Source organism: Geotrypetes seraphini, chromosome 2, assembly GCF_902459505.1.
Source record: "Geotrypetes seraphini chromosome 2, aGeoSer1.1, whole genome shotgun sequence".
Lineage (NCBI taxonomy): Eukaryota > Metazoa > Chordata > Amphibia > Gymnophiona > Dermophiidae > Geotrypetes > Geotrypetes seraphini.
The window spans coordinates 38,496,760-38,507,411 of NC_047085.1; the positions used below are offsets into that span (position 1 = coordinate 38,496,760).

General features: G+C 43.5%; 1 long non-coding RNA gene across 1 annotated transcript in view; it reads right to left on the reverse strand.

Moving 5' to 3' along the window:
* LOC117355507 overlaps nt 1-10,283 on the reverse strand; it is a 45,469-nt gene extending 35,186 nt beyond the window's left edge. Inside the window, exons 1-2 of the long non-coding RNA XR_004538390.1 lie at nt 10,229-10,283; nt 3,595-3,733 (exon numbers count right to left, since the gene is read on the reverse strand). This is a non-coding gene — a long non-coding RNA (uncharacterized LOC117355507). The remainder of the gene's footprint in view (nt 1-3,594; nt 3,734-10,228) is intronic.
* Between the last annotated feature and the right edge of the window lie 369 nt (nt 10,284-10,652).

Sequence of the window (10,652 nt, forward strand, 5' to 3'; positions counted from 1 at the left end):
CTCAATATCAGGGCTGCCAAGAGAAAGTAAGTTTTAAAAGGGACATTTTCTGTTCATGGTACTGTGTTCTATCCCTCCACAATCTTCTCCCCTTTCCCCATCCTTCTAATGAAATACCGTATTTTTTCGCTCCATAAGATGCACTTTTTCCACCCCAAAAAGGGGGTGGAAAAGTGGGTGCATCTTATAGAACGAATACACTTCCCCTCTTCCCGCCCCGGTACCATTTTTTTAAACTGGTGGTGGTCCAGCATGGTCTCCTGCTGGATGGCAGCCTTTCTCACTGCAGAGTGATGCATAAGGCAGGAGTGCAACCTTTGTGCTTCCTGCCTGATCCCATGCCACTCCGTGATTGGTTGCAGAGGGGGGCGGAAACAATAGCTGTAGAGACACATTCTTGCTTCCTGCTTTCCCCTGCATCTATGCATCAGGAAGATTTCAGCTCTGATGTTTGGGCAAATCTGTAAAGATTATTAGGGGGTTTTAACACCCCCTGCACTCATAAAGCTGATGCCTATTCCTCAAACCTGCCTTTACAACTCCAGCTCCTTCCTTCTGATACAATTTTAGGAAGTACAGTGCTGTATTGAGGTGGATCTCGGCTGGGATCTGCACTCATGGCAACAGACAGGGCCATAATAAGACCTCTTGGTGCCCTAAGCAATGAACACATTTGGTCCCAACCCAGACTGGATGTTTGTCCCAAAAAATTTAGGGAATAAAAGGTAAACATAATCATTAAAAAAAAAATAAAAAAAAAATATATATATATAAATATCCTATATAATAAAAAGCTAGCCGCGCATGCGCACTCAGACCTGCGTGATCTGTCTTCCCTGATCCGTAGGTCCGTGGCCAGAGTGCGTATGCGGCGGCTACACAAAGCGGGAGAAACAGACTCAGGATGGGAGGATGCGCCGCAGCAAAGTGCTGCAAAGGTACTGCAGGGGAAGAGACACATAGAAGACACATATCGCTTCTACACAAACCTCCCTCCAGCGTTGGCAGTCGCAGCACGTTAAACAGGCTGGTTCGCGACTTTCTCCTGCAGTTGAGTTCCTCTGCCGCGTCACTAATGATGTCATCAATGACGCGACAGATAGACTCAACGGCAGAAGAAAGCCGCGCGACTCAGCCTGTTTAGCGTGCTGCGGCTGACAACGCTGGAGGGAGGTTTGCTATTAAAGTCATCTCGCCGGAAGGATCGCAAAGTCAGCGGGGGTTGGGCTGGGAGGGGAGAGAACCGTCTGCCTCGGGTGCTTCAGGCAGCAGCAGCGTTTACAATTCGCTGCTGTTGCGGCTTCAGGCCTTCCTCTCTGGCCGGTCCTGCCTACTTCATGAACACAGGACCGGCCAGAGAGGAATACCTGAAGCCAGCAACAGCAATGAATTGTGAATGCTGCTGTTGCCCGATGAAGTAGTTGAAGGAGGAAAGTGAGCACAGGGGAGAGTGGCTTGGAAGGAAGAACAGATGGCAGGGCATGGAGGGAAGGAGGAAAGTATGCCAGACCAAAGGAAAAGGAAAGAGGAGATGGAGAGAGGCCATATGGGACACAGAGAGAGGGGGCGGACACTGGATGGAAAGAGAAGAGAGGGCAGTGAATGGAAGGGGCAACATAGAGGGTGAACAGTATTCTAGCACCCGTTAATGTAACGGGCTTAATGACTAGTAAAATATATACCGTATTTTCATGCATATAACGCGTGCGTTATACAAGATTTTACAAACCATGCAATAGCCATGCGTGTAATATCCGTGAGCGCGTTTTACAATTGTTTTCTGTCTTGCTGGTGCCCTCCTCCATCTTCCTGCAGTGTTTGCTGAAAGCCGCGGCAGCGGCTTCCATGCGCCTCCTGCGGCTGAGAAGCGTTCCCTCTGACGTCGTGACGTCAGAGGAACACTTCTGGGTCAGCCGCAAGAGGCACATAGGATCCGCTGCCTGCGGCTTTCAGCGAACGATGCAGGAAGATGGAGGAGGGCGCCAGCAAGTCAGAAAACACCGCATCACAATAGAATAGGCATTACAATAGAAAACCTAGAAAACAAAATTACTTCATTGGTAATTTCCCTGCTGGCGGCATTTGCTGATAGTTAAAATAGCTCAGTTAATATTTCTTGTGAAGTCATTTTGCATACGAAGCAACAGTTAGATAAATAGGACTTAAACGCTGGCATGGATTATGAAAGTTCAATGAGGAGCATGCGCGGTATACGCGTGGGTGCGCTATACCAAAATTTTCTTACATAAATTCCTTGTTCCCGCGCGCTATACCCGTGTGCGCGTTGTACACGTGTGCGTGTTATATGCGTGAAAATACGGTAATTATATTATTATCATATGTTAGCCCCTTGCTTACCTGGCAGCTGGGAAGGGGGTCAGACAAAGTATTTGTTTTTGTTTGGTCCATGGGCCGAGACCAACTATGCACTGGTAGGCAAAGAGTCAGGAGTGGTACTGGAGGATTGGAGAAGGGCAGATGTGGTCCCTCTCCACAATCTGACCCTCCCTCTCTGAGCATACTACCAAAACACTTATCCATGACCTCATCACTTTGCACTTAGACTGCTGCAACTCGCTGCTCGCAGGCCTTTCACTTAGCCATTTCACTCCCCTCCACTCAGCCCAGAATTTGACTGCATGACTCATATTCCTGGAGAGCCACTTTACTCACGTTACTCCTCTCCTAAAGTCACTTCATTGGCTTTCCATCTGTTTCCGAATACAATTCAAACTCCTCTTACTGACCTACAAATGCACTCATAGTAACATAGTAGATGACGGCAGATAAAGACCCGAATAGTCCATCCAGTCTGCCCAACCTGATTCAATTTAAATTTTTTTTTTTAAATTTTTTCTTCTTAGCTATTTCTGGGCAAGAATCCAAAGCTTTACCCGGTACTGTGCTTGGGTTCCAACTGCCGAAATCTCTGTTAAGACTCACTCCAGCCCATCTACACCCTCCCAGCCATTGAAGCCCTCCCCTGCCCATCCTCCACCAAACGGCCATACACAGACACAGACCGTGCAAATCTGCCCAGTAACTGGCATAGTTCAATATTTAATATTATTTTCACTCAGCTGCCCCTCACAATCTCTTTTCACTTATCTCCCCCTATGATCCCCCCTCCCCCCCCCGAGCTCTACTCAGCTTGTAAGTCCTTCCTTTCTGTGCCCTTCTCTTCGGCTGTCAACTCCAGACTCTGCCCCTTCTGCCTTGCTGTGCCATATGCTTGGAACAAGCTGCCCGAATCCCTATGGCGGGCTCTGTCTTTGGCAGTGTTCAAGGCCCAGTTAGAAGCCCACCTCTTTGAGAGTGCTTTCAATTCCTAACTCCTCTCACCTTGGGTTCTGCATCCCTAATCCTATATGTCATGTCTGTCTGTTCAAGTTAGATTGTAAGCTCTTCCAAGCAAAGACCATCTATAAATGTCAAAATGTACACTGCTCTGTAGAACAACAAAAAGACAGTTTGAATATCAGCCGGTACTTGGAAAACTTCTGGCAGCTGGTCGGCAAGTGGATATTCAAGAGCAGTGGCCAGATTAGGCCCAGCAGTGGTTAGCACCTATATAGGCTGAATATAAGCTTGTACCTGAAGCAAGGAAGGTTGCAGCTCTCGTCCACAAGGTGTCATGGTCTCCGCATGAGCATGCCGCCCTAATCACTAGGATGCACCAGGATCAGCTTGCGATGCCCTGGCTTAGATCATGAACCAATAATCACACCATTAGCTAGAAAAGAAAGAACAGAGGTGGTATGTCACAGCCTTATTTCCTAAGGATTGCTACCATACAATAGTTCTTTCAAAAATCGCCATATGCAAGACAGTGATACGATTTAATATTCCTTTCTCAGTTCAGCTTGCCTCGCCTGAATAAACAATACCTCTTTTCACACTGGTTTTTTTTTTTTTCTCTAGCCTTCTTCCCAAGGAAGTATTACAATAGCGATGTGGGCCAAATGACAATTTAAAGTGATATTCTTCATAGTATTCTGTGACATATCACATTAAACCGAGTCAACTGGAAAACTTGTTCAATGAGAACAATGTCTTTGATAACGTTAACTGGAATGTACTGTCTCACACAGCAACCTGGTTAACAATATGTTACCAATGTGTTTTCAGTTAACCCATGTCGTGATGTATTAGCATTCGTGGAGGCAGAGAGTCAGGCTAATTTGCATAGCCAGATTACCCAGAAAACCAGAGCTGTTTGGAATTTAGTCTGGAATTAGCTGCCTTTGCGTCACTGAGCATCTGGAGCCACAGATGATTGTGAACAGGTTTAACCGTTTGGTAGACCTTAGGCTATCAAGTGTGTTGGGTTCTGCACAGGGGTCTCAAACTCAAACCCTTTGCAGGGCCACATTTGGGATTTGTAGGTTACTTGGAGGGCCTCAGAAAAAATAGTTAATGTTTTATTAAAGAAATTACAATTTTGCATGAGGTAAAACTCTTTATAGTTTATAAATCTTTCCTTTTGGCTAAGTCTTAATAATAATATTGTCATTTATAGCTAAAGAGACATATTATCAAGAAACTGTTTTATTTTACTTTTCTGATTATGATAAGCATACCGAGGGCCTCAAAATAGTACCTGGCGGGCTGCAAGGTTGAGACCACTGCTATAGGCTAAGGCTCTTTACACCTGCATTGTGATGTCATAGAACTTTATGGTTATGGAAACATGATGACAGATAAAGGCCAAAGGGCCCATCCAAAGCATCCACTATCTCCTCCTATCCCTATTGGCTAAGGCTCTTAACATTTGCATCTCCTCTTCCTATAGGCCAGTGGTCTCCAACTCAACCCCTTTGCAGGGCCACATTTGGGATTTGTAGGTTACTTGGAGGGCCTCAGAAAAAATAGTTAATGTCTTACTAAAGAAATGACAATTTTGCCTGAGGTAAAAAACTCTTTATAGTTTATAAATCTTTCCTTTTGGCTAAGTCTTAATAATAATATTTCCATTTATAGCTAAAGAGACATATGATCAAGAAACTGTTTTATTTTACTTTTGTGATTATGATAAACATACTGAGGGCCTGAAAATAGTACCTGGTGGGCCACTTGTGGCCCCCAGGCCGCAAGTTTGAAACCACTGGTTCTGTACCGTCATATAAATACTTTTTCTATGTTTTCCAAGACTGTTCAATAAAAATAATTAAAAAAACAAATGTTAGTTCATAAATACAAACCCCAGTACTGTTGATTATATCATTATATTGTTAGGGGTTAAAATATCCCCTGACTCCATCCATACTCTTCCTCCTCTTTACCTCAGACCTCAATGAGTACATAAGAATTGCCGCTGTTGTGTCAGACCAGTGGTCCATCGTGCCCAGCAGTCTGCTCACGCGGCGGCCCCCAGGTCAAAGACCAGTGCTCTAAATTACATTACATTACATTACATTAGTGATTTATATTCCGCTTGTGCCTTGCGGTTCTAAGCGGATTACAATTTATAAGACTGGACATTTCCAGTAGCGGTGCAGTACATAGATTCAAGAATGTGTCAGGATACAATTGTTAATCTGGGTTTTTCGGAGGAACTTGAAAGCTAATAGTAGATTGTGATAAGTTGTTGTGATGAGTAGATATAATAAAGTCAGGATTCTGGTAGGTTGTTGTGATGAATAGAAATAATAAAAGTCAGGGTTCTGATGTATTGCGATGGTGGTGGTCATGAGAGTATTTTCTATTGTTGTTGAGGGGTTATGATGATGGGAAGTGTTTTTTGAAGAGATAAGTTTTGATATCTTTTCGGAATATTTTGATGTCTGTTGAATTTATCAGTAGATTGTTGATGGTGGGATCAATCTTTGCTGCTTGTGTCGCTAAAAGGCTGTCGTATATTTTCTTTCGTCTTGTTCCGTTGAGAGGGGGGTGAATGAATAGGCTCCGAGTTCTCCTTAATCTATGAGATAGGTTACGGTGTAATCTGTTGTTTAGGTATATGGGTGCTGTTCCGTGTGTTACTTTGTATAGTAGACAGTAGAATTTGAACTGGGATCTTGCTTTTATTGGTAGCCAGTGTGAGTCTAGGTATGCGTTTGTGATGTGGTCATATTTGCCAAGGGAGTAGATGAGTCTGAGGGCCGTGTTCTGAACCGACTGCAGTTGCCTTAACATATAGTTTGGGCAGGACAAGTAGAGGCTGTTGCAATAATCTAACATACTTAGTACCAGGGATTGTACCAATAACTTGTATTGATCTTTGTTGAAGTATTTTCTTATTTTTCTTATTTTTCTCAGATTATGCATAGTGAAGAATAAATCCAGTCTTACCTCCAGTATAGCAGGAACTTGTCCAACTTTGTCTTGAATCCCTGGAGGGTGTTTTCCCCTATAACAGACTCCAGGAGAGCGTTCCAGTTTTCTACCACTCTCTGGATGAAGAAGAACTTCCTTATGTTTGTACGGAATCTATCCCCTTTCAACTTTAGAGAGTACTCTTCCCCTTTCTATTTCCCAGACCTCAGCAAGCAGTACCTTCCTATATCCCCTTACCCAGACTTCAGCAAGCATTATCCATTTGGCCACTGACTGCTTAGGGTGTTGTAAATTTTCATTTGAAGTTTGAAGATATTAGCAGACTGGCAGGGGCCTAAGTACAAGGGGTATAGATGTGGGTTGGCAGGGGCTCAGCTACTTTATTAATTTTAATATTTATATACCACTTATAGCCTAAGTGGTTATATTCAGACACAGGCAAGAGAGAGAAGTCCACTCTGCACATTAAAGTGTGGTTTGTTTCAAGGCCTGGCCCCCTCTGCTTTCGTTTTTTTGCATTCAGGTACTCAAGCATTTCCCCTATCTGTCCTGGCAGGCTCACAATCTATCCTGGGGCAGTGGAGGGTTGAGTAACTTGTCAAGGGTCACAAGGAGCAGAATGGGTTTTGAACCCACAACCTCAGGGTGCTGAGACTGTAGCTCTAACCACATATCCCGCATATTTTTTTTTAAAAAATCTATACAGGTTACAAGAAAACATGCATAATAAACAAAAAAAAAACATACAATACTACACACTCCAACAAACAGAAAGGGCTAACAAAAACCAAAACAAAATATAAACAACTTCACCCATCACTTAATGAAGAAAAGGTCCCATGACACAAATTTGCCTTTAGATATCGGTGGCTCAAGCCCACACAGCAACTGCGTACACCGTTGTTGTGGTTGGTGGAGATCCCCAAGCACCACAGCAGAAGATATCATTAGCCTTTCACAAACTGGTACATTTGCCCCCTCCTCCCCCCCCCCGTACATTTACCCTACAAAACTGTAGCGTGGTTTTTAGCGCCGGCCGTGGTGGTAACAGCTCCAATGCTCACAGAGTTAGGTATTATTTTGGATTCAGATCTTTCCTTTGCTTTACAACTAACCAATACAACAAAAACAAGTTTTCTACTTGAAGAAATTTCACTGATCAAGATACTTGTTGGATACTAAAGCTTTAAAGACCTTGCTTCATGGATTGGTGATTAATAGTTTAGACTACTGTAACTATTAGTAGGCTGTTCATTGCATGAAGAGATTACAACTAATTCAGAACAGAACAGCAAGCTTAATTTGTGGCATTAAATCAATTTCTCATATTGCACCCCTTCTGAAAGAACAGTTTTGCCAGTTCAGGCTCATATTAAGTACAAGATACTGATGTTGGCCTATCAGGCTTATTCCATATTATTTACGTTCTGTTTTCATTACTTATCAGCCATCAGGAGTATTCTGCTCTTCCCAAGAAAATATTTTACACACTCCATCTTGTAAAAGAATATTTAATGTTTAATAAGGCTTATACACTGCCTTCGTTTAACCATCAAGGCGGTTTACAAAAAAACGAGGAAAAGAACTCCATTTTCAGAAGAGTAAGGGAGAGGAAAGAAAATACTGTAGACAAATCAGTCAGTTAAGCAAGCAAACAAACAAACATTCAGTTAATAAATCAATCCAGTTGTCATAGTAGCAGTGGGTCCCCGACAGTGCTACATCACTTCGGAAATACCTGATGGAATAAATGGGGCTTCAGAAGAATGTGAAACCTTGGATAGAGAGTTCAGAAAGGACTTCAATAGCAAGAGAATTCCACAGTGTTGGAACAGCTGCAAAAAAGCAGCGTGTCGAGTCGAAACGAGTTGTGACATATAAACCGGTGGAAGTGTTAGTTGGTGAGCAGTCAAAGAACATAGGGACTGGGATGGCCTGTAAGGGACAAGAAGGTTGACTTAGTAATAAGGGAGGCCTAAATGTAAAGCCTTAAAGGCTAAAGCTAAAGCTCTATGAATCAAACAGAACTTGATTGGTAGCCACTGATGTTCTCATAAGAGTGGAGATACATGATCAAAATGTCGGGCGTTAGCGAGAAGTCTAATTGCAGTGTTTTGAATTGCTTAAGTACTGAGGAAGGAAGACTGGTATAAATGATATTGCAGTAATCCAGTTTGGTTGCACAACTGGGAGTATCGATATAAGGACAGGATTTGACGCAATGAGTAAAAAACAAGATTTGACTACAGAGGCAATTTGTGGATGAAAAGTGAGAGCAGTATCAATATAGACCCCTAAGTACTTCATATGAATAGTCATGAAGTGCAAGGAAGGTGAACTGAGGGTGAACGTGAGGTATCTGTCAGTCATATTCCAACTGTTTTATGAGGGCTCAATACAAGTTTATTGTCTAGAACAGGGGTGGGCAACTCTGGTCCTCGAGGGCCGGAATCCTTTCAGGTTTTCAAGATTTCCCCAATGAATATGCATTGAAAGCAGTGCATGCGAACAGGTCTCATGCATATTCATTGGGGGAATCCTGAAAACCCGACTGGATTCCGGCCCTCGAGGACCGGACTTGCCCACCCCTGATCTAGAATCTAGGTATTGATCATGTCGGCATACCTGCAAGGCAACTAAATTAGGGTTAGAATCTAGTTTGATTACTACTACTGCTACCACTTATCACTTATGTTCCCTTTCCCCAGAACTAAGACTGAAATCGTCCATTGGAAAATTCAAGGCTCGTCTTAGGGAATAGGGGGGATGATAGTAATTTGTATGGAAATACTTGAATTGTATATTTGCTCAATTCCTTCATTCCTATGTTATAATTGGAAATAAAAAGAATGGGGGGGGGAGGGAAGGGGGAAGGGAGAAGGGAACAGGGTGGTGTATAGAGGAATAAAATAGGTCATATGGAAATATATTTTGGAGGAATAATAGAAATATGCATGGAAAAATTATAATTGTGAATCTAATTGTAATGAATATCTTTTTGCATTATATTATTGTATATTTATTTGATTCCTTCAATAAAATGTTATAAATTAAATTGTTATTTGGGAAAAGTGGGTACACAAAAAATTTGCCTCAATGGAGGCTCGGTTCATCACTACAAATCTTAATGGGTCTCTGGCTCTTTGTTTAGTCAATCGGGACATAACTGTGCTATCTTTTTTGTATCTGGACCACTAATGTGGAATACTTTACCCCTCAGACTGAGAGAGCTGGAAAGTATGCAGATGTTTAAGAAGGAACTTGAAGTGAAAGCGCCGGGACAGTAAGTTTGTTGCACATATGAGGAGCGATTTTTCTTCACTGATGCTAACTTTGTGTTGAGCGTTTTTTTTTTTTTTTTAAAGGAGTGAGTCCTTTGCCCTGACGCAGCCATATGGCGAAACGCCAACCAGCTATCGTCGGCAGTGGACTTGTGTACAGTAGAGGCAGCACGCAGTGAATTGAGTGACTGACTGAGACAAGAATGACTTGAGCAAAAGATAAGTTTTGTTATAGTTAACAGCGTTAGCTTATAAGACAGCACTTAGAGATTGAACTGAATCATTGTTACAGATAACTTTACGTGCAAGGGTGATTTGTCACTTTATGCGCTGTGGAAATGTCTGAAATTACTTACTTATTAACGTTTGCTCAAGCAGGAGGTTTTTTAGCCGATGAGGTGGTTTCCCTCTCTAGTATGCTTCTTCATTCTTGTAGCATAAGGGGATCTGAGACTTTTTCCTCTTTTAATGGTGATTAGACATACAGTCAAACCTCGGTTTGCGAGTAACGCGGTTTGCGAGTGTTTTGCAAGATGAGCAAAACATTCTCGCAAATCGTGACTCACAAACTGAGCGTTTACTCGATTTGCAAGGCCCCCTCGAGAACCGGCATCACTCCCTCTCCCACTCGCGTATGCCCTCCCCTCTGCCTGCCCGAACAGAAGCCTTACCCCATCTGGCACTGGCACGCATCCCACAGGACATGCTGGTGCATGAAAATCCTTCCTGTTGCCTGGGCCTTGAGCATCTGCGCATGCTCAAGGCCTCCTGGCTCTCGCTCTCTCCGAGATTCTCAGAGATCTCCGAGAATTTGGAGAGAGTGAGAGCTAGAAGGCCTTGAGCATTGCGCAGATGCTCAAGGCCCAGGGAACAGGAAGGATCTTCATGCACCAGCACGTCCTGGGGCTGCGTGCCGGTGCCAGATGGGGTAAGGGTTCTGTTCGGGCAGGCAGGGGTGCTGGTTTGAGTGGGGGGGAGGGGGGAGCGATGCCGGTTTGAGAAGGGGGGGGGAGGGTGCAGTGCCGCTGGCCTCGGAGGATGGGGGTGGGTGGGAATGAATCAAGCGAGTTTCCCTTACTTCCTATGGGGAAACTT